Source organism: Crocodylus siamensis, chromosome 4 (assembly GCF_052110815.1).
Source record: "Crocodylus siamensis isolate JL-2025a chromosome 4, ASM5211081v1, whole genome shotgun sequence".
In the NCBI taxonomy this organism is placed as follows: Eukaryota; Metazoa; Chordata; order Crocodylia; family Crocodylidae; genus Crocodylus; species Crocodylus siamensis.
The window spans coordinates 215,201,072-215,221,845 of NC_143398.1; the positions used below are offsets into that span (position 1 = coordinate 215,201,072).

At 41.3% G+C, this 20,774-nt stretch overlaps 1 protein-coding gene across 5 annotated transcripts in view; it reads left to right on the plus strand.

The window, feature by feature from the left end:
- ACVR1 (activin A receptor type 1) overlaps positions 1–20,774 on the plus strand; it is a 114,795-nt gene that overhangs the window by 19,894 nt on the left and 74,127 nt on the right. The window contains exon 1 of one of the 5 annotated variants that reach the window (XM_090045688.1): positions 7,095–7,116. The exons of 3 other annotated variants lie outside the window; for them this stretch is intronic. The gene's annotated coding sequence lies outside the window, so the exon portion shown is untranslated. Of the gene's footprint in view, positions 1–7,094; positions 7,117–12,633; positions 12,836–20,774 lie in introns of those variants that run through there. One more of the 5 variants, XM_090045686.1, reaches the window with a different exon arrangement.

Sequence of the window (20,774 nt, forward strand, 5' to 3'; positions counted from 1 at the left end):
AGTGTGGAGAGGCAGTAAGGAAGGCCAACCACACCTTGTCATGCATCCACAGATGCATCTCAAGCAGGTCCAAAGAGGTGATCCTCCCCATCTATGCGGCACTGGTCAGGCTGCAGTTGGAGTACTGCATCCAGTTCTGGGCGCCACACTTCAAGAGGGATGTGGACAGCATGGAGAGGGTCCAGCGGAGGGCCACTCATATGATCAGGGGACAACAGGGCAGGCCCTATGAGGACAGGCTGTGGGACCTGAATCTGTTCAGCCTCCAAAAGAGAAGGCTGAGGGGGGATCTTGTGGCCTGTTATAAACTAGTCAGGGGGGATCAGCAGGCATTGGGGAAGTCACTATTTCCCCGTGCACTGCCAGGAGTGACCAGGAATAACGGTCACAAGCTGGCAGAGGGTAGGTTTAGGTTAGATATCAGGAGGCGCTACTTCACAGTCAGGGCAGCTAGAGTCTGGAACCAGCTTCCAAGAGAAGTGGTGCTGGCCCCTACCCTGGGGGTGTTTAAGAGGAGGTTGGATGAACATCTTGCTGGGGTCATTTGACCCCGGTACTCTTTCCTGCCATGGCGGGGGGTCGGACTAGATGATCTGCTCAGGTCGCTTCCGACCCTAGAAACTATGAAACTATGAAATGGTTCTCATACTGTGTACAGCACTCCTGTGTCTAGATTTCACATTTGTTAGAGAAATGCTCGGAGTAGGTAAAATTGAGAATAAAAAAACAGATTTTATTTTAAATAAATTATTTTTTCCCCTTTTAGAAACCATACATGTGTTGAGGTTTAAACTATTCATATTCTTCATTTTTACTTTTGAAGTTTTAAAGAAAATTAAACCAAGACTGATGGAAGTCCCTGGCTAAATCTCCGTAACCAGAGTTTGATGAAGTGCCAAATTTAGCTTTTGACTGTAGTAACCTCTTTCATATGCAGACCAGTGCTTTCTTAATTTCATTTCAGGTCAGTGAGTTCATTCATTGTTGAGAACTGGAGGTTGAAAAAGAAATACGGGATTTCCTGCTTTTTCCAATCTGTTGGTAATAAAGGTAGAATGAAGTGCGAGTAGATATGAGGTCTACTAGATTAAAGTATTTGAAAGACACAGTAACAAGAAACAAGGTCAATATAGCTAAAACTGTATTTAATAAATCAATTTATCAAAACATGTTTTGCATTTAAGACATTTTTAGCTTACCAGCACATTCAACCAGGCCTAATCTGCTAATAAGATTTTAAAATTATTTTTTATGCATTCTTATTGGTACTTCATTCCTAAATATAGCTACTATAATAAAATTTAAATATAAAACCCAGGGAACTGAATGTATTACGTTTTATTACATTTTTTAATGAATATGTATAGATACATTATATATTTTCTGGCACAAAGTGGCAAATCCAGTGTAAAGGCTATTGTTAGCTGAAAATGGTTATCATCTAGTGAAAATTATACTTTCTTTGGGGAAAATAACTACAAAGTACAAATGAAAAATAAGATTAGAATTGATTATATAAAGTGTGATTTTTATACTGGTGACTTATATCACCTTCAGTCAACTTGCCCTGGAAATGTTTAAAGAGTTATTGGAAATTAAAACAAAAAATTTGTCATATATAAGCATAAAACCTATTCCAGAAATTTTTTATTTTGGAAGACCTGGTAAGATTCTAAATAGCAGTTTGGTTAGCTGTCCTCTTAGTTGGTTTATTTACCTGACATTGCTAATAGTCACTCATAGACTGAATAGATTTCATAGATGTTAAGGTTGGAAGGGACCTTAGATCATAGAGTCTGACCCCCTGCCCTGGGTAGGAAAGAGTGCTGGGGTCAAGTGACCCCAGCCAGGTGCTTGTTCAGCCTCCTCTTGAAGACCTCCAAGGGAGAGCACCACCTCCCTTGGCAGCCCGTTCCAGATTCTGGTAACCCTTGCCGTAAAGAAGTTCTTACTGATGTCTAACCTAAATCTGCTGTCCGTCAGTTTGTGGCTGTTGTTCCTAGTTACTCCAAGGGGTGCCCTGGTAAACAGAGCATCTTCTATTCCTTGCTGTTCCCCCTGAGAAATGTGTAGATGGCCACCAGATTCCCTCTGTTTCTCCTCTGGAGGCTGAAGAGATCCAGGTTCCTCAGCCTCTCCTTGTAGGACCTTACCTGTCAATAAGGCCTACTTTGCATTTCTTTTTCTTTACTGGATTTATATTAATGGATATATAATAATAAAGCACTCCATTTAACATTCTCCTTCATGGCCAGCACTAGCTCCTGTTCACACACACAGGCTGTGTCAGTGAGGGACAGCAAAAGTGCTGTTGCCTACAAGGGGAATTGCTCTAGTGGTAATTTTTCCAGCGTGTACCTCACTGCTAATGAATACATAATGTGAGAACACTGCATTTTGGTAGGCACTTATGTTCATTTCTACAAGAGCCTGACCGAAAATATACAACTTTCAAATAAATAAAAACAAAGTGAGTGTGGTTGTGATTCAAATAAATAAAGATAAGATAGTGAGGCTGTGATTTTTCTTTTCGGATGAAGCTATAGCAGCATGAAGGGAACAGTAAAACCATGAGAGACATGTATTTAGGTGCAGATTCTATGCAAGGTAGCTACGGACTGCCCTAGGAAGCCTCTTTTTCAAGTCATGGTGTAGGAAGCTGGGCTGGAAGACATGGGACTAGCATGTATAATTCTGCACAGAGCTGTTGCTGACAAACTACTTGGGTTTTTGTTGCCATAACGTAGTCAAACTTAATATCTAAATTGGTAATAACTTAATTGGTATTAAGCCAGTCCTGCTCCCACTGTCTCTTGGGATGCAAGGTTTCTATTTGGCATAGAAGTTCACTCTGAGGTTTATAATTCCCTTGCACTTTGCTGCTAGGAATGCTGACTCAGACAAGGATGCTGACATTTGAAGTACTGTATAGTTTAGACCTGTTTTTTATATGCTGGAGACAGTCTTAACAAGTGCTTCTTTTGACGCAGTTGCATTAGCAGCTATGCCTAGTGGAAAGTGTACAGGGCAAGAAAGTCATATCTACTCTTCATTCCACTGCCCTTTCATCCACACCTTGGTTGCATCCAGGATTTGTGATGCCAGCTGTGAACAAAGAATTTCAAGGTCTTGGAGAGAGATCAGCATGAGAGGCTGAAATAGCTGGTGGTTGGAGGAAGGTCACTTGCCAAGGAGATCTGGAAGATAGCTGACATCCACAAAACTGTAAAGGCCAGAATTGTGAGCTTTTTGAAGTAATATCCTTGACACCAGCCTAGAATGAGGTCTTAATACAAGGTTTTAATGTTTGGGGCATACTGTGTTATAAACTTTCTTTCAGTCAGTTAGAGGTTTTTAAGCTTTGAAAACGGTAAGCTCTGAAAGACAGCACCAAAGGACTTTTCCACCAGAAATACAGATCCTGTATGATTTAACATTTACATCACGTTTCTTAAAAGGTTTCTTTTGTATTACTGTTTAATGGATGTCAGTCTCTGCTGCAAAGATCTTTACTTTAGTGTATAGCTAAACTGTTTGGCAAATAGTAGAAACTTTGGTCTTTTTCCAGAATACTAAGAATCAGATTCAGTCAGGCCTCAAAATTACTTCAGATTTATTCCAATTCTCACAGAAGCCCATGGAAGCTTAACATTGATGTTCTTATTAATTGAATCTTTCCCTTTACAAAGAGAACACCAGTGTTTGAAGCTAGCAGCTGAACAGGGCATGTAACTTTTTTTGTTTTTCCTGTTCAAGAAGACAGAGGATACGACTAGGGAATCATCTATCTTAAATCTTGTCCTGACCAATAGGGAAGAACTGATGGAGGTTGTGAAGGTGATGGGTAACTTGGCAGCTGGTGATCATGATGTGATAGAATTCCAGATCATGAGACAGGGAAAGCATGAAATCAGCAAAATTAGGAGGATAGACTTCAAAAAGGTAGATTTCATCCAATTTCAGGAGTCAATAGGCATGATGCCATGAAGGATAAAAGCACCCAGGAGGGCTGGGAGCTTCTAAAGGGAAGCCCAACAAGAAACTGTCCCCACAAAATGGAATAAGAAGAATGATAATGAAAAGAAACTCAGGAGAGCAACATACAGCTGTGAGGCAACGGAAAAAGAAGAGATGATAAAAATGAAATGAAAATGTTCTCATTACAAGAAGGCTTGGAATAAGAATAAACAGGTGATTATGAGAAAACAGAAAAGATTAAAAGGAAGAAAGAAACTGATTCTTTTTTGTTTTTAAATAATAAATTCTGTGCCATGTAGCATATTGGGAAGCAAAATTGCAATAAGATGTCCATTAAAGGAAATTTCTTAGGCAAGTGCTGCATAGCTCTTCTAATTTGAAAAACGGTGAAATTTGCGAGTGAAACTGATGGTTCTTGTATGAAGAAATGCTGCTTAATGTCAATCTGTTTTAACTGACCACTTGCTGCAGTAATTGGTAACTTGTCACTGGGTTTCCCATTTTGCTAGTTCAGTTCTTGACCATCATGCATACTCTTTCTTTTCATGTTTCTAGCCAGGGCATACTTAGAATACTAGGTGGCTGTCCCCCATATGCTTTTTTAGAAAACTAGTGGTCCTCTGGCATGGGTCCTTATTGCTTCTTTTGGTAGGCCTATGCAAGAGGTTGAAACCTTGGTACACATGACTAATGTCTGTTTTGACTTCAGTAAATATTTCTCTCTCACACTCTGAAATACAACAAATTGCAGTGCACAATTTGGGAAAATCTTTAGCAGAATATTTGACAGATTTTCAGTGAATAAGTCCACATTATTTGATAAACTCTTCAAGCTTGAAAGATATTTGAGTAACTTATTTGTTCATGTTTTTTCATCAATTGATGAATAATGGTAAAAAAGTTATTGGCAAATACCTTATTTGTTCAGCTCCTAGTTTGCAGTTTCTGCTCCAGAGAGGCCTAACTTGAGAATACTGAGTATTTCTTTCATGGCAGATCAGAGATGTGCTGTCAGAGTTGTGTGGGATTCGAGGTCTGGAATATCAGGGACATTGCATGACATATGTTATGTTAACAAAGCTATGTGTGTAGGGAAGCTGTCACAGTGCCCTCTCCTCTTCATGCTGTAATGGTCTTAGTCAGTGCTTTGGGTCCTGTAGCTTCATATGCATCTATTTTTAAAATGAATATTCAAAATAAAAATGACTACCTAAGGTAATGGGTGTCTCCTGAGTAGTCACCGGGTAGATTTTAAATTTGTCCTTTTCTTTTGCTTTATGCAGACATGGTTATTTCTTAAGTGTCATATATTTGTTCTCATCATCACCATTATTATTATTATGGTATATATCCAGTGTCGAATTAACATTTGATATTGTCGGGGAAAACCGAAGGATCGGGCCCCAAGGTCACGGTGGGCCGGGGTGGCAATTAGATACGGACAGGTGGGATTAGCGGCGTAGAGTCTGGAGTTAGGGACTCGGAGCGGATTGAGGAAAACAGGTGAATTTATTTGACTTACGCTTCAGGCGTAGGCAGAAAGGTCTTCAGTTACAGTTGGAACACAAACAAACAATTAACAACAAAGGGGTCTGTTGGCCCACGAGGTTCAGTCCGAAGACCTAGTCCCAGGGCTGGTCAACAGCTCATAAATGGGGATTACAAACAACGAAACAAACAATAAAACGAACTGTAACACGGTGATGTTGAACCGCGTGACGCCAGTCCACAGCAATGGACGAATCGGGTGGTCGTATGAGAAAAGCCGAGGTCAGTAGCCAGAAGGTGATGCAGCGGAGACGTCAGTTGGAGGGATGAGCAGAGTCGTAGTTGGTGAAGGAAGCCGAGGTCGATGATCCAGAACCGGGTTAAACAAAGTCCAGAGGGTGATCCAAAATCGTAAGCCGTTAATCAGTTCGAAAGGTAAGTCAGGAAGCCAGATGATCGTAGTCAAAACCGAAATACAATAAGCAATAAGCCACCGAAGGAGGAGATCAATAGGCCCTGAAGCCTGACTCAGAGAACAGTCCCTGCAGCAGCAGCCTCTGTCTCTGGTCCACGCGATCTCCCCCCACACACCACCACACACACCACCACCACCACCACCACGAGGGAGGGGCTCACAGAACTTTTATATCAATTTAGTAGCCAATCAGCGTGCTCTCCGCAGAGAAATTTCTAGTCCGATTACCTCATGTCAGGTTCTGACTGAGCATGCTCTCAGTCAGGAGCTGACACAATCTGAGCATGCGTCTGTGGGGAAAGTAGGTCAACAATGATTGACAGCTCCGCAGGTCACCCAGGGGGCAAGGACTGGGTGAGCCTTGGAAATTTCCACTCACAGCTTCAAACTGCGCATGTCAGTTTAACCTCTTCTGTACTGGCAGCACATACTCAAAAAATTTCCATGACAGATATATAGAGTTGTTGCTTCCCAAACTTAACTGAAGTTGTCATGAGACATCTCTTTGAAGCTGATCTTCACAATGCCCAAGTTTTGTTAACTAGTTGTACAGTGTAACGGTTGACATTGGTCCACTTGCAACACGATGGGTTCTGTTCAACAGGAATAGTTTAATTGGTTTCCACTGTGCATTACTTTAAAACTGCTTGTAGATATAGAAATCCTTGACATGTGTTTTCAGGAACAAACAAAACATATGCTTTATTCTGCTTTGGTCATTCAGCTTAGTTTTATGTGATTGTCAGCTGGAAAAAAAAAACTGCATTTGGCAGCACTTCAACAGCAAAGCAGCTTCCTGCAGCCTAGGACTATAAACTGTATAATTTGTCCATGGAGGCCTATGCATTACAGAAATGAAAATTCCTTCTCTGACAGCATTCATTGCTTAGCACACAGCAATTTGGCTGTCAGAAACAGCTGGCACCGTAGGGTGGGACAATAGGAAGGGGGAGAGAAGGAAGTGCTTACTCAAAGCACCCACTGAGAGGATCAAGTTGCACAGTCTGTCATTAACAACAGACTGTACCATGATCTGAGATGCAGCTTTATGTCTGAGCAGGAGTCTGTGGCTCAGATAGTAGGTATTTTTACTGAACAGTGGTGGGGAGAAGTCCTTGCATTAAGTTATACTAAATATGGCCTGTGCCTATATGAAGTTATGCATTGAAGTGGAAGTAAGTTCTTTTTCAAGGTTAGGTGAAGTTTTACTTATTTCTTCTGTGGCATGGCAGGGGGGAAGGGGAGGTCAAAAAGTTGTGAAAGTAATTCTTGGAGGGTTTGTCTTTTAAGCGTGTAGTTTTCAGTCTTTTAAGCCTGTAGTCTGGTAGCCAGTTACAAAAAACAGCAGATGTAACTATTAGTATTTAACCTATCAGAAAGTCAACTGAGTAACAGTGGGGGGGAAAAAAATCTCTATCTTTTCAGTATGTCATGTGTGCCCCCCTCCCCTCCCCGCCTGCCCCCACAACAGAACAGTACTTCACTCTTGATTTCTGTGTACCTACAGCTTGGCTTTGTTTCCTCTATATTGATTCTCATGATTCATTGAACATGATCTAAGTAAAAAGCATACTTAAATGATAGTGGAGACAGCTGTCTGTTAAAGTAGGACATTTATACGTGGTGTAATGGCGCCAGATTCTTTTTTTTCCCTTGACTTTTCTGTTGTAATGTGTGTACATACTAGCAATATTTCATTAAAGGTTTATTTTCTTTTATAAAGCACCTGTGTCTTGCCTTTATGTGATGTTTAAAGAACTGTATTTTTGTTATTGCAAACTTCAGTGTCATTTTTGGCTTTTGAAGGGCCAACTATTGTGTCTGTGGTTATCTTGCTTGTTGCATTTTTTAAGTTGAAAGGATTTTACAGTGTGTTCCAGAGTCCCTGTCAAAAATGTGCAGAGGAAAGAAAAGCCTGAGTTTCCCCCGCCAAGCTAGCTGGTTGACTAGCTAGCAGGACTGTTTAAAATGTACGTATGGGGAATTTGGATAAAGACAGAAACTTTACAATACCCTGGAAACTGATGTGTGGCTTTTTCCTGTTTTAATCTGTTGTACTTTGTATGACAGAGGCTGAAGTTCCAGATGTTGTTTTGGATTAAAGATAGTGGATGGAAAAATAAGCTTTCTTTAATAATAGCGTCAGACTGGCTGGTTCTGTATTGACAGCAAAATGGAGAGATAAGAACTCTTTTAGTGGAGCATACAGTGCCTAAAGTAACCAATAAAACAATGCTGTTTTCATATTGGCACTGATCAATGCCAACTGCAAGAGGAGACAGCTGCAGAGACTGACAAGTATTAGCATAAAAACTAAATGTTAACTTATGTGAGGAGGTGTGGGGTTTTTGTTATTGGTGTATACATGATTTTCTTAAAAGTTATTCTTTAATACTCTGTGAAAAGAAAGCATTACATTTAAATTTTATAGTGTTGCATTGAGGGCTGTGGTGAGAAGAAGCAGGGGATAGAGGGAATTTAAAATGCATTCTCCAATGGTTTCTATTTGTAGTCTGTTAGCACCATATTTTGTACCAGTCTCTAGTGTGATTTGGTTTATTTCCATCCCACTCTTCCCTTCAAACGATTTCTCAGATCTTTTAGAAAGATTCCTTTTAATGGTATCTGCAATTCTGTTCATTTCCTCATTTTAATCTCAGTTACATTCTTCTCCCAAGTCCTAGCAAATCTGACAAACAATGATTGCAGCTTTTCCGTTCAGTAGAATGCCTTCTCCTTCCTTCTCATCAGTATCTGATAAATTACTGTGCTGTTTTAGCAAAACTGGCTTCCTCCAGATTCCCTGACCTTGGAAAGCAGCTGTTCCAACAGTAAGTATTTCACGTATGCTGATCCATGGCATAATACTGAAAGTTACAGGATGTAGTACCAGCCAACTTCATGCTGTATAGAGCTAAGCAATTATTATCCTTCAGCATCTAAATCAGTGGTTCTCAGCTAGCACGCCACAAGATCTTTTCAAGGGTGATGTGGGGAGCCACACAATGTTAGCATGCCTCACTGTGCTAACATGATTCACAAAGTAAAACCACAGATTTCATGTAGAAATTCATAAAGTTAAAAATATTCTGACCACTTGAGTCTTTTTGAGTTCTTTGCACCAGAAGAATTGTTCTATTATTTTTTTTTGTAATCAAAAAACAAGTGTAAGCTAAGAACTGGCATTTTCTGACATTTGTGATTTAAATCTCACAAAATTGAAAACCACTGATCTAAACACTTGTCTGTGTTTAACTGCTGCTGCTTGCAGTTGGGTTTAACAGTCTAAGCAGATTTATTAATCAGAAACAAGTTTGTTTTGTGTTATTGAGTTTCTTGACACTTTCTCTTTGTTTTTATTCTCTTTTTCTCTGTTGTCAGGAAATGGCAATTGAGTATTGTGGACACAGTAGCTTAGATTTGAGCGAAGCCTAGTTGTTTTCAATCTGATTTTGGCCTGTTTAGCTCAGTTTTGGGTGGATGGTGGGGTTTTTTTTTTTTGTTTTTTTTTTTTAGCTGGAAATTTTTAGATGCATCATCTAGGTTGGGGCTCCCTGGACTTCTAAAAGACTTGACATTCTTCCAGCTGAAGCTAAGAATTCGTGGTCAACTTGAGCCTTTTTAGATAGAAAAGGCTTCTCTCGTAGCAGTAGACACCTCTGTTGCATTACTTCAACCCCGATGTGCGGCATTATTAATGTTTCCTGTTAACTCATACGCTTGGTCCGCAGTTTAGGTTTGGGGTCAGAGTTAGAGAACAGAATGTTTAGTTCTCTGTTTTTCTCCTTTTAAGCAGGTGGGGCTCTGGAGTGTAATACTTGGAAATGCCTGCCTGTGGCTGGATAGGCAGAGTAAGGCATGGTGCAGAGATAGATTGCTTCTGTCTTGCTAACAGCTGACGGAACAGGTCTCCCCACTGTACTGCAAGAAGGTTGAAACTCCCCCATAAGTATTTGTGGATATATTTAAAACAGTCTTGCCAAATCTTTGTCAGAGTGCTCAATTAAATTATTAGTTAAGGTAAGGGTTATGGAGGTATTCTCAGCCTAGTGAAACTCCTCAACTGGAGGTTTGTGGAGCGGGAGGAGACCTAGAGTATAGCTATTATATGATGCCCAAATTTATATATACAATTTATTCAACTTGTTATGGCTGTATGCATCAGTTTTTTGGGGGGGGAGAAAAAAATCTCTGACTTGCTGGTTTTTTTCTGCCTTTGTTTCTTTGTTTTCCATGTACTCTGTTCTTCTCCTTTTTCTGCTCCGTCTACTCCCTGTTTGACTCTCTTCCGTCCTTCCTGTGGCAGCTCCCGATCCAGTTGTGGGTTTAACTTTATCTTTTCTTATCTCATTCTGGAGAGCTAATAGACCCTACATTTTGGTACTAGTCCTGCTTCAGCTTCTAAGGAGCATAGACCCAGTATTTTTCATATAACCATAGAAAATTAGGGTTGGAAGAGCCCTCAGGAGGTCATCTAGTCAAACCCTCTGCACAAAGGAGGATCTATACCCAACTAGATCATCCTAGCCAAGGCTTTTGTCTAGGCAGCTCTTAAAAACCGCCAAGACCGAGATTCCACAACCTCTTTGGGTAGCCTGCTTAAAAAAATAAGGGTTTTACTACCCATGTAGTGAGAGAGATTTTCCTAATATCCAACCTAAACTTCCCTTGCTTGCAGCTTCATACCATTGTTCCTTGTTCTGTCATCTTCCACCACTAAGAGTAGTCTAGCTCCATCCTCTCTGAAACCCCCCTTCAGGTAGTTGAAGGTTGCTATTAAATCCCCCCTCAGTCTTTTCTTCTCCAGACTAAATAAGCCCAGTTCCCTCAGCCTCTGCTCAGAAGTCATGTCCCTCAACCCCCTGTGCATTTTTGTTGCCCTCTGCTAGACTTTCTCCAATGTTTTCTGTAGTGGGGGGCCCAAAACTGGGCACAGTACTCCAGAAGTGGCATCGCCAGTTCCGAATAGAGGGGAATGATCACTTCTTTTGGTTTGCTGTTAATGCTTCTACTAATGCAGCCCAGCATGCTGTTAGCTGCCTTCACAACAGGGGTACACTGTTTGCTCATATTCAGCTTATTACCCACTGTAATCCCCAGGTTCCTTTCTGTAGAGCTGCTGCTTAGTCAGTTGGTCCCCAGCCTATACCAGTGCATGGGATTGTTCTGTTTCAAGCGTACGACTTTGATAAAGTCAGGGTATGCCATGTCCACTGTTCTTCCCCCATTCACAGAGCCAGTCATCTCATCATAGAAGCCAATCGAGTTGGTCAGGCATGACTTGCCCTTGGTAAATCCATGCTGACTGTTCCTGATCACTTTTCTTCTCCTCCAAGTGTTTAAAAATGGATGCCATGAGGACATGCTCCGTAAGTTTTCCATGGACTGAGGTGAGGCTGACTGGTCTGTAGTTCCCCAGATTCTTCTTCTTTCCTTTTTAGAGTGGGCATTATATTTGCCCTTTCCAGTTGTCTGGGACCTCTCCTGACTGCCCTGAGTTTTCAAAGATAATGGCTGGTGGCTCTGCAGTTACATTGGCCAACTCCTTCAGCACCCTTGGATGTTTTCTGTCCAGCCCATGGACTTGTATGTGTCTAGCTTGTATAGGTCCAGCTTTTTCAAAATAGTCCCTAACCTGTTCTTTCACTTATTTGGCTGTTCACCTCAGTGTTGCCAGGTGTAGTAGTTTGGGAGCTGACCTTGCCTGTGAAGACTGAGGTAAAAGGCACTGAGTACTTTCAGCCTTTTCCGCATGGTCTGTTACTAGGTTGCCTCCCCCAGTCACTAAGTGACCAACACGTTCTCTGATCTTTTGTTGCTGACATAGTTGTAGAAACCAGTCTTGTTACCATTCACATCCCAGATCTGAGATGTCACAGAAGGATTACCAGAGTCATCTAGCCCTGACTTCTAACATAATTTAAAGCTCTCTTCACTAGTTTAGGGAGCCTGTCTGCAAAAATGCCCTTCCCTGTCTTCGTCTGATAGATCCTGTAACTTTCTAGCAATCCTTCTTCTGGAACAACATTTCATGTTTGAAGAAGTCAAAGCCCCATTGGCTACACCGTCTGTGCAGCCATGCATTGATCTGCAGGGTGCATCCTCTCCTGCTTGGGTCCTTCCCCATTACCAGAGGGATTGAGGAGAACACCACCTGAGACCCTCCCTGTCCCCTTCACCCTTGTATCCAGAGCCCTGTAGTCACTTTTGATCTGTTCAGGGTCACCCCTGGCAGTATCATTGGTATTGGTGCCTACATGGATGAGCAGCATGGAAAAGTAGTCAAGGCCAGATGAGTTTTAGTAATTCTTCTGTGACATCTTGGATCTGGGCTCCGAGCATGCAGCAGACCTCCCAAGACAACAGGTCAGGCCATCAGATGGATGCCTCTCTCCCCCCGCAGAAGGGGGTTTCCAACTACCACCACCTCTTGCTTTTTCTTGGTGGCAGTAGTCTATCCTCCCAAATTTGGGGATGCCTAGCCTGGTGTCTTCCACCAATGGTATGTGCTTCCCCTCTTCTGTTGCTAGGGCTCCATTATGTGTTCTCCACGGAAACAGCTTTAGGCAGAGATGAAGACTTCTGCTTACTATCAGAGGTCGCAAGCTTCTACCTTCCATCTTTCTGGGAGTCCGTTTCCCTTCCTTCTCTATCACTGCTTCCCTCCACAGTCCTAGGGAACTCCTCCAGTGCAGAGCTGATGAACGCCTCATGGTGGAGGATGCTTCGGAACCTGCCACCTTCTCCTGTAGCTCTCTTGTCTGCTCCCTGAGGGACACCACCAGGATGCACCACTCACATTGCAGACACTCCCCCACCTGGCTGTCGCTGGAAGGAACCTGAAAGCAGCAGTCTCCACAGTGCCAAACTAGGACCTGGGCGAAAGTCTTGATGGTGAGCAGCCCTGACTGGACAGACACCTTACTTTTGGACTCTAGTTAAACGAGGGTTTTACATATTGGCTAAACTGAGTTTTAACTAACACTAAATATCTGTAAGTTAGTTACTCTTGATCAAAGAAAGAGCTTAACTTAAAGCACTGGTCTCCAACCTTTTTAGGTCGGAGATCACTTTTGGAATGCGTGCAGGTGGTCAGCCCCCGCAGCTCAGGATCTACTTCAAGAGGCTCTGGGATTGGTTGGTGACCCCTGACTTAAAGGCTGCCCTTCAAAGAAGGGGGTGGCACACTGGCTGGCAAACTGACTTGCAAACTGCTTGCAGATTGCCCTGTTTGTTGTCCCTGGTCATTTGGGGAATCTCCTCTTATACTAGGGGTGGGTAATTATTTCAGCTGGAGGGACACTTAATGAGGTTTGGTGAGCTGTTGAGGGCCATACACAAAAGTAATGGTGTAGATATTTTAACAGATTATAGATAAGAAACAAACTGTATCTTAAAAATCAAACATCTCCTATAAAATATTTAAAAAAATAATTTCTGTCTTTATTTTGTTTTTTTTTGAGTAGTGTATATAGAGGTGATTGCATAATAGCTCAAAACAAAGTTTTACTTTTATATATTGAAAATTAGGTTAAAGAAAAAAAGAAACTTAGAGGGAAGAATAAAGCCTCTGATGTGCGTTAACCAGAGAATCAAAGTCAGCCATGGGCTCCCAAGCCGCAGGCAGGCAATGTCACTGGCCTAGCCCGAGTGGGAGTGCTAGGCCTGAGTGCAGCTTGCCTGGGGTCTGCTAACTGGAGCTGGGCAGGTGGGTAGGGCTTCTTCCATCCAGCATCCCCCACGGGGCCAGCAGAAGCCAGAGCTGCCAGGACCCAAGTGTGGCTTGCCCAGGGCCTGGTGCACAGTGCCAGGTGAGGCTGCTTCCACCCAGTGGGCCCCATGGTGCCAGCAGGGACTGCAGTTGCTGCCTGCCCGCAGGCTGGATGGAATGAAATGGCGGTCAGATATGGCCCACAGGCTGTATTTTGCCCACACCTTTTATAACCACCTGGGCCTGGACTGCTTTGACACGGGCAGCAGTCGTCCAGCTAGCAGTATTCCCAGCTGCTCAGAGCACAAGCTCAAATACACAGCCCACCAAACAAACAGTTATCAAGCCAAACACATGGGCAACCCTGGCTCATTTTCTCCCCAGAGCAGGATCCAGTGCCTGGTGTTTGTCTCCTCTTCCTCTTCTCCTTCCTCTCTTGCTTCTAGTGAACTGCTTGCAAACTGCCCTGTTTATTGCCCCTGTTTGCTCCCTCCCTGATGGCTTGGGGGATATGCTTTTATAGCTTCCCAGGTCTGACTTCACCCCCTTGTCACATTTTTCATCAGACACGGACAGTTCCAAGTGTTGATCCTCCTCTGTGTATCCCTGTTAGACGATCACAAGGGATCCTCTTGAGTTCCTGCAGGACCACTACTTGGACAGGGAGACTGATCTCAGTCCTGGGGACCCTTTCAGTGTGAACCGGCTATGTACTGTGTGTCTGACAATGAAAACACAAAAGGCATGATTATAATTCTGCCTTGCTTTATTATTGAGTACTGGTATAATACATTAGTATTAGCTGGAATCCCTGTTATTAGCCTGGGATGTGCTAAGATTAACGAGGCAGGAGCAGATATCTTCATCTGGACCTCTTCCTTCAGTGCCTGTCAAAGTAGAGTTGGGATTACTGCAATCTCTACTGATTTCAAAAGTATCACTTCTGTCTTGTGCATCTGCAATTAGTGGCAATGTCTTACACTCCTACTTACCAAGGATTTATTGTCCTTTATAAAGCTTGGAGAGCAGTTCAAGACTTTTTTGCATTACTCTAGTACAGAGGTCTGCAACCTACAACTTGTAAACCCTGAATGGCTACAGCAATTCTGTGGGAGGTTGGTACTGCAGGGGGGAGTGATGGTGACACTGTAGCCTGCTGCACCAAAAGGTTGGTGAAGCCTGCTCTAGTAAATTGGTTTATCAACAAAATATGTCTTGGCATCCCTTGCCATCAGGACTACTGCCACCCCCTTCAGTAATTAATGGCCATATTGGAGCCCATGTGACTCATCAGTACAGATGGCTACCTTCTAGAACCAAGCGACCAAGTCTTCATTTCCTAAAGATCAAACTGCTTAGTAGGTCCTAGTAGAGAAAGCATTCCCATACCAAGATAACTGGCTTGTGAAAGGTGCCTCCTTCTGCCAGGTGCAGTGGTTGCTGAATGCGGTCCTAGATGTGTTCTAAGCTCTGGGACTCTTGGAAAATGCAGAAAAGAGTTTAATTTTTGGTTTAATTACTGGAGTCTGAGATGTGGTATCTGCTTTCCTTCCTTTGGATTTTGATATTTCAGTGCTTTGATCTTCAGTAGCAAAGTGGAATGGTGCACCTTTTGCTATACTGTATAAGGATAGGTAGGGCATGTGTGCAGGCCAGTTGCATACTACAGACAAAATCTCCAATCTTGCATATGTGGAAGACACCTGGGGACATTGTATTTTGAAGAACTCCAGTTACTGAACTGGTTGAGTAATCTTTCTCTTCCATCAAAACCATTAGCATTATTATTTTTTTAATTGGACTACTCGTATTTTGCTAACGCCAAGCTTTTGTGATGCATTTGACACCCCTGTTCTTACGCTTCTCATAGACAATATTACTAATCTAAAATTAACATCCTACTTCACCTGTTTGGTGTCTGAGTATGATCTTACTGCACTCTGCATGCCCCCCCCCCCAAAAAAAAAACAAACCCAAAAAGCTGTGAATACAGAGGATCAGTGGGTCCTCCTCTTCTTGGCTTCTTTTTCATCACTTTTTCATCTTAAAGATGAAATACCAGATGCCTAACCAAAAGATGGCAGGGGGTCGGACTCGATCTGTTGAGGTCCCTTCTGACCCTATCATCTATGAATCTGTGAATCTATTCTATATTGTTATAGAATATGGAAACCTGATCAACAATTGTGCTGCTGTTCTAGCTGTTATGTGTAGACAGAACAATAAAAAGGAAATAAAAGAAGTTGTAGCATCTCTATCCCTGGGAATTTTCAGGAACAGGTTGAAGTTGGACAGATATCTGGCTAGGATGGTTTAATCAGGGATGATCTAGCCTTGAGCAGAGGGCTGGACATAGATGACTTTTGTGAGGTCCCTTCCAGACCTACTTTCCTATGATCTTATGAATGTTGGCAGTTATTCTAAAGTAGGAGTATGAAATGTATGGCCTGTGGGCTGGGTTTCACCTGTGGAGCTGTTGTCTGACCAGTGGGGCTCCCAGAAGGGTTGAGAATTTGGGGCTCACCCCACTTCTGCTGCTGCTGCCACCCTCACTACCATATCTAGCTGGTGAGGAGCCCCTCAGTCTTGGATCAGGCCCAGGGACTGGTTGAGTTTGATACCCCTGTTCTAAAGGAAACTGAGGCAAGCAGGGGGTGGAGGAAAAGTAATGGGAGGACAATTTACAGAAGTGTGTGGTTGACCTATGTTGACAAAAGAGCTGAAAAGACAAAGAGAATAAGAACTTAAGTACTAGTCCTGAATTTTGGCTAGGAAATGGTGATCAGAGTTTGATAAGAACAGTTCCAGAGATGGGAATGGATTGTAGTGTTTCCAGGGCTGTGTGGGAAGAATTATTAGTAGGTTAGCTGGTGGAAGACTTTATTAACTCTGGTGTTTTACAAAATTTGTGATGCATTGGAAAAACACATCCTTACATTAGAAAACTCAGCAGCTAAACTTACTGTTTCAGACTGTCCATAATTTGTAAAAGCAAGCTATGAATTGCATTAATCTCGCAACCATAATTGACCTTTAAATGTTGTTCTATTTTTAAACATATAATCTTGCTAGTTAGATTGAGTGCTTTTTTGTTGCGTCTTGCTGTAGTACCATCAAAGGCCAATTAAACTTGCAGAATCTCATTAATGAATGGTGGAAGTGGGAAGAGTGCCTATGTGCTATTCTTGGTACAGAATGGTTAACAAACCTATAGTTGCATTGGGCTGCAGGAATAGGCTCCACTATGTTAGATTGGGGTTTGATTTTGCCCAGAATTCATATACAACAAAAGGTTTTGTTGAGATGGTTTGTCCCTGTCCAGAAAGGCCAGATCAAACTGCATTGTCAAGCCTATCATATTGTGACACCATCTTCCAAAGAGTATGCCTTCTTTGTATAGAAGAGTTTTATTTTTCCTCTCTGGATAATTAACTATATTTTAGTTTTTTTGTATTTTAAGCGTTCAGATAATTTAAAAAAATTTTTTGAAGGAATACAGTTCCTATGTGACATGTCCATTCACCCTAATGTTTCACTGTAGACAAGTGATAAGGAAAAGATTTTTAATCTTATTACAAAAAAATACCTTTTTATTAACACCTGTTAAACTTTCATGTAATATATAGCTGACATACTGTAGAAACAAAAATTGATAAAATGTTAAAGAAAAACAACTACCTTCAAACCTCTCTTTCAACTCTTTCAGACTTTTTAACTCTTTCAAGCTTGAGGCAAATCAATGCCTAAAAAAAACACACCAACAAAAACACAAGCCTAAGCCTTCCTAGCCACCTCCACTTATTATGAAGAAGCTAAGGGAAAAAAAAAAAAAGGTAACAGTCAAAATTTGAACACTCCTTTTTAAATTGCCTTCTTGAATAATAAATAGCACAACCTCATTTCATAATATTTATTAAAGACCATTGTCCTGTGCACATGGAACTTAACCCTGAACTTCTTTCTTTTGCAATAGCTCATGTGGTGTTTCATGCTCCTGCCCTGCTCTTTTCTGTGTTTGGTGGATATGGTTTAATGAGCAGCTGTGCATTTGCTGAGTCACTAATTATTTGGTTCTGCCATAGCAGTGAGGTGGGCAAAAACACATTTCAAGCTGAGTTGTGTGAAAATTCCATTAATCACATTCTAGTTAGCAGGCTTGGGGTGATGGGAAGGAAGCAAAAGTATTCTTGTGTATGAATGTTTATAATGGTTTTCTCTTTATTGGTTTAGTAGGTAATTTGATTGCTGTTTAACATATTAGACCTTGTGAAAATAATTATAGAGATTCAGCTTTACACTGGCAGGCAAAATCCTGCTGTGATTATTGATGTGCAAATGAAGTTAGTTTCTGGTGGTGAAGTATTTTAAATAGATAAGGGGTCATTGAAAAACTTCTGTTGGCAATGACAGAGTGCTTGAAGTAGCATTCCATGAATTCATTTACTAAGTATTCAGTTTTAAATGCTCCAACATGATAACATCAGAGGCTGAAAATAAGAGACATTTGCACCTTTTAAGGTCCATGCATGTGTGAAAATGGCAGAACTAAAAACAAGCCAGACACTGCTTAATTAGTACATCTGTAGGATCTAGACTTCCACAGGCTGTTTTGCAAGGGGGGAGGTGACTTTTGAAATATAGGTCTCTAAATAGGATGCATGTATTTGTCAGATAAGTGGATTTCACAGGTTCTCTTGTATGCCCTCTGCTAAACTGAGCTTCTCTCTAATATTATGTAACGTGTTTACTCTGGCAAAATGACAATGCAGGCAGAACCTTGGTTGAAAGGAACATGTCTTAGTTTTTCTAAACATTACCTTTGAAATGAGTTTAAAGCTTTTAATGTCCTGTTTTGATTTGTAAGAACAACATACTGTTTGCAAACACGTAATGGTTTGATCTTAAATTAGTTCTTGTAACTTTGTAAGATCATTTTATTGGAAGAATTTTTGCAATGTATTTTCTGAAGTAAATCTGCACCCAGGGGAGGACAACAAAGACTTCGTGAATTCAGGAGGGCAAAAGTATCTAATCTGTAAAACTTCCTGTGTACATATGGCTGTATAAATGTGGTTTCCTTTTACACATTAAGTAGCTTGGCCAGAAAGGGGTGGGGAGTGTGGGGGGGGTTAACCTTAAAATTTCATCTATTTGGTAACAAACTCAACATTCCTAAAATGGATACAACCCTACCTATTTTTATGTAAAGGCTGATTAAAAATGTCACTGTGATCTTCTGTGACTTTCCTGTTGGTATGCTGGTAGAGGGCAAAAACTCAATCCTTACTTTTCTTTTTCCTGTCTTCACTTGAGAGATGCAATCAATATTGTACCAACCATTTTAGATCCTAATTTTGAAAACCCCATAAACTGTCACAAGCTGCCAGTTAATCCCCAAATATTTTTGATTAAGTGCTACATATTTAGTGGTATTACTACCAGTGTAAAATCTTGGAAAAAAAATACTGCTAGATACATCTGGGTCACGTTTCAAGTTTAAAATTGCTACTGCATACCTCTAAATTTTGAAAATAGTTTTTAGTACGTTGGTTATTTTCACATGCGTTTTTCATGTGAAAAAAGGCAACGATTCGTCCTAGCTAACTCATGTGATTGTCTTCTGTTAAGTGTACAAGCGTCAACAATGGCCAAAATGAGTTTAATCTGTTAAACACGTCTCCTGAAGTTCTTTGTTGGCATCTTAAAAAGCATGGACTTGATGCTATAGATCAGTGGTTCTCAACCAGGACACCATGGCATCCTGGGGTGTCTTGAGGTGTTTTCAAGGGTGCCACAACTTGTAGCATTGTTAGGAGGAGACAGTATCCAAGAAAATTATTTATCTTGTAACAGCAACCTAGCCCCACACTGCAGTGTGCTACCCATCCTTGGGAGCAGTGTCTGGGCATCGCATTTTATAGTATGTTTTTTGCAACAAAGTTTTTGCAAGCTTAGTTAAGTATCTTTTTTGTATTCAGAGTACATTTACCTTAATAAGGTTCTAAAATATGTGGGAAGCAAACAGCAGTAAGTGTTTTCACTTAGTTATTTACCCCAGGCACAGAATAAGAGACAAAGCCAGTACATGCTCACATGTCTGTCTGACTTCTGCATGCTTGCAGATGTGTATTGGTTCCCCATACCAATGATAGTTAGTCATCTCACTGGCTCTGACTTCTCAGAAGTGCTCATATAGCTTTCACAGTATTGTGCTCTTAGAGATGCCATGACCTGTGAACCAGAGCAATTAAACTATTGATCAGTTTTTAAGAAGTACCATTTTGTGTAAAGGGAGAAGATTCCACAGTCTCTACTTCTCTTTTTGTATGGTAGTATTTGCCCCTGTCTTGAGCAAAATGTTGTCAGTCCTTGGATGATTTCATTGTCTGTTGAAAGCAGTAAGCCATATATAAGGATAGCTTTAGAAGGCACAAGTTCCTCACTAGAAAATTAAGCCTGAGTGAAAAGTACTGCCCCACCTCTTTCAAAGTTGCACCCATTTTTAACTGTCCATCTTTGCTTCACCTGTAAACCAGTTCTTTCCTTCCTCTTAAGCCACACCAATTTGTTTTGCTACTCAAAGATAAGATTTTGAACTCATGTACAAAGCAGTTAATACTGAACTAGATAATGAATGTTTGGGCTCCTTCAGCTTCTTCCTCCTTTTTAAAGGAGATCCTGTACTCTGTGATTGTAGCCTGCTTGTCTTTTTCCCTTCCCCTCTCTTGAAAGCAGTCTGTGTTTCTTGTTCAACTTTGTTCTTTTTCTGCTCCTTTGTCTCAAAAATAAAAAAAGGAGGCACTGGCATCCTGCCTCCGTTCAGCCCATTTGCCCAGGCAAAAGTTTGTCTCCTCCTGAGTGAGTGGGGTTTTCAAACCTTGTGTATGGTTCTCGTCTATCCTCACATGCTGTGTAATTTTTGTAATTGCTGTGTCAGTTGGAGAGCTGTGGGTGACAGCATAAGCAATAAATGTATGTTAACTTGATGCCAGCAGGGAGACCAAACAGGATTTTATTTAAACAGTTGATTATTGTACATGGTTGTCTTAACCTAGATAGTTAGAACTGGAAAAGCTGTTATGAACAAGACTTTGATTTACACTTAATTTCCTGGGAAGTTAG